This window comes from Vespa mandarinia, chromosome 8 (assembly GCF_050613455.1).
Source record: "Vespa mandarinia isolate Hongniang chromosome 8, ASM5061345v1, whole genome shotgun sequence".
Lineage (NCBI taxonomy): Eukaryota > Metazoa > Arthropoda > Insecta > Hymenoptera > Vespidae > Vespa > Vespa mandarinia.
Window position 1 is genome coordinate 5,635,001 of NC_140817.1, and position 3,971 is coordinate 5,638,971.

Here is a 3,971-nt window from a genome sequence, read left to right on the forward strand (position 1 = left end):
GGCCGAACGATATTTCATTTTTATTTCATAATAAATTCGAGAAAATTTAATAACTTATTATCATTAATTCATAACAGAGAAAACATAACATTAATCATTTCATGTTAATTAAAATTATTAACTAGTTGTTGCCAAAGGTTGTTAAATACTGTATTTAAAAAAAAAAAAAAGGGAAAAGAGAAAAAGATAAAAAAAAAACAGCATTAATACATTGGGGTCACTTCTTTTAATCGAATAATATACCTTTCGTTCGTTTCTTCGAATACAAGTGATGCATTCCAAGTATCCCTAAATGTTTGCTTTACCTTGACTTCGAGATTACTACACTATCCGTCTAACATAAAATATAAACTACCTCGTGGCGAGTCTCGATTGACTACAAAGTAACTTACAAATGCGTTCACTTTCGTTTCAATGTGAACGACAAATTTTACGAAATTTCAAAAATAATTGTAACTCGAATCACATCTTATTATATAACTGTATAAGATCTTGATTAATGTTAATTGAAATATTTGAAAATGTAATTTAAAAATATTTTCATTAATATTTTTTAATAAATCTATTTAAACCTTCGTAGAAATTTCAATAATAATCGATGGATAAATGCAATATATATATATATATATATATATATATATATATATATATATATATATAATAAAATAACGAATGGTACAAGGTTAAAAGTAATAATGTAACAAAAAGAAAAAAAAAACAGACACATGATTATTACTCGTAAATGTATATATGTGCATAAATTAGTAAGAAAAAAAAAATGAGGAAAAAGTACAAAAAGATCTTGTTTTCGTTGCAAGATCCTGAAGCTCGAAAGGACTGACAAAAAAAAAAAGAACAGAAAAAAAAAAATATATATACATATATATAAGGATCGATAAAATTAACGAGCGTATAAATATAGCAAAATCATGTCACGATACTCAACGTACCACCTTAGCTCATGCGTTTCATTGACTCTTGAATGTCGTTGAACGCACGACCCTCGAATTCGGACTGTGACTGGAATGGTAAAAAGAATATAGAATAGAAAGACTGGCATAACGAAAATTCAAAAGACAACCAATGAAATACGACTGAGGTCGTATATAACATTTATGTTATACGATTCTCTACTCAGAATTTAAATTTCTACCAAAGAAAAACATCGGCTCGTTCATTTGGTTACAAATAAGAATCGTAAATAAAAACTCGTCACATTCTACGAATCTTCAAATATTTGCGATAGAAACAAATATGTACATAGGTGTGTGTGTGTGTGCGTGTATGTAAGTACATACATACGTGTGTATGCGTATACGTATGTATATATACATATATGTGTATGTTTGTACATGTATGCATGTATGCACTGTATATATTATCAGATATACACGTCAATGGTAAAAAAAATATGAATCAAGAAAATTTCAAATCTCTTTCAATACTTCAGATATATTCTTTCAAAACGATGTAGATTTACTATTAAGTCATTCGAGAATGATCGAGAGAGCTCATAACACGTGACTCTAACCACGTGCCAATTTGTTACGTAGGATTTCATCGGCCATATGTTAGTCGATCATTTTCACTGCTACAGAAGAAATCATGAATTTCTATTCGCAATCCTTTACAATATTAATACTGTTTCTAAATATTAATAACAATTTTTTATAACGCTTAATCGTTCTGATATGTATTTATTTATGTTATATGCTAATAAATAAAATTTTCTTTACGACCTACAATAATTATTATTATTATTATTATTATTATTATTATTATTATTATTATTATTATTATTATTATTATTATTATTATTATTATTATTATTATTATTATTATTATTATTATCATTATTATTACAAATAATAATAAATAATTATAAATAATAATAATTATTATTTATTAATATTATTTATAATTATTATTTATAATAATAATAATAATTATTATTATTATTATTATAATGTTCGTTTAAGTGTGTCCCGGCGTTTCATTGATAAATCTATTCATATGTTAACTATTGTACGTACATATTATTGATATAAGAGTTTACTACTACTATATCATGTATTATTAAAATTATTGCCTTTTGAATTTTGATATGTATATACGTATGTATGTATGTATGTATGTATGTATGTATGTATGTATGTATGTATGTATGTATGTATGTATGTATGTATGTATGTTGCGCTATAAACCGAGCTGAATTAAATCCTTTATGAACAAAAGTCGGATGATACCAATGATATTATTATCACTTCCTTTCCATTGTCATATTCTCAACATTTCTATATTCAATTGATCATATCTTTTTTCTATTTTTGTTTCCATATATTGTTAATACATTTTTATCATATGATATTGATACATATATTCACTTTTCATCTCGTAATATAATGGCCGCAATCTGTTATAAATGGTATCGTTATATTTCTCTCTACCGCTCTATCCAAGTATAGTTTGTTGTTTTCACTTTCAATTATTATTTATAGTCTATACTTATAGTATGATGCATTGTTCGAATTTAAATTTTATCTTTCCACTATTGTCTTGTAGTTATTGTTATTATTATTGTTATTATTATTATTATTATTATTATTATTATTATTATAATTATTATTATTATTATTATTATTATTATTATTATTATTATTATTATTATTATTATCATTATCATTGACGCATGAACGCGATCATTCATGAATTTCTAAACATTATCGTCGCTTAAATTTGCCATCATTGAAATGATTTTACTTTCACGAAAGGGTCGTAAGAAGGAAGGACGCCACATCGTTAGCGTTTCGCTTTTAGGTGAAAGCGCCTGCTCGAAGTATATACCTACGTCATACGATCTCGTTTAGAGACATACCGGAAGAGAAAGAACGATACAAATCCGCCGTAGCTCATATTTCACGAATTTCCTGCGAAGATATAAAGATAGAAATAAATGGAATAATACAATACAAAACAAGACAAACACAAAACAAAACCAAAAAAAAAAAGAAACATGGCCTTTAAAAGGACAACAAATTTATAATCCTTCCTCCCATATATGTAGATTTATCTGAATTCAAAGTAAATCATTGATAGTGCAGCTGTTAGCGTTGCTTCGAAATTAACTTTATCAAATATTTCGAACGAAATATCAATGATCGTATTAATCGATTAATAATAATAATAATAATAATAATAATAATAATAATAATAATAATAATAATAATAATAATAATAATAATAATAATAATAATAATAATAATAATAATAATAAAGATATGGTATATTAAAGGATGTCACGATATCTCATTAATGATATATATATACATATGTATATATACACATGTATATATACATATATATATATATATTTATAATTATGTACACGTTTGATCAGGTGTATTTGAAAGTACACGACGAAGCAATCCGAGCGATAACGAGCACCGCTTCGGTGTCTCATGGCTGCAGTGTAACAAAACGAGACGATGGAAACGGAAACGGTATGGAGAACCGTCGAGCGTACGCACGCGAGCGTGCGAGAACGACCGAATGAGTGTCAGAGAGAAAGAAAGAGAAATAGGGAGAGGGAGCGAGTAAGATAGATAGAAAGAGATAGAAAGGGAAAGAGAGAGAGAGTAAGAGAGAGAGAGAAAGAGAGAGTAAGAGAGAGAGAGAGAGTAAGAGAGAGCGAGTAAGATGGATAGATAGAAAGAGATGGGCAGAAGGAGAAGGATAGAGAGAGAGAGAGAGAGAGAGAGAGGAGAGAAAGAGAGAGAGGAGAGAAAGAGAGAGCAAGATAGAAAGAGAAAGAATGAGAGGGAGCAAGTAAGATAGATAGATAGAAAGAGATGGATAGAGAGAGAAAGAGAAAGAGAGAGAGAGAGAGAGAGAGAAAGGGAACAAGTAAGATAGATAGAAAGAGAGAGAGAGAGAGAGAGAGTAAGGGAAAAAGAGAAAGGTATGATAATTAC

At 27.6% G+C, this 3,971-nt stretch overlaps 1 protein-coding gene across 1 annotated transcript in view; it reads right to left on the reverse strand.

Annotated features, from left to right (window-relative positions):
• The window catches only part of Rgl (Ral guanine nucleotide dissociation stimulator-like), a 33,761-nt gene that overhangs the window by 29,645 nt on the left and 145 nt on the right, over positions 1–3,971 (reverse strand). The window lies entirely within an intron of this gene.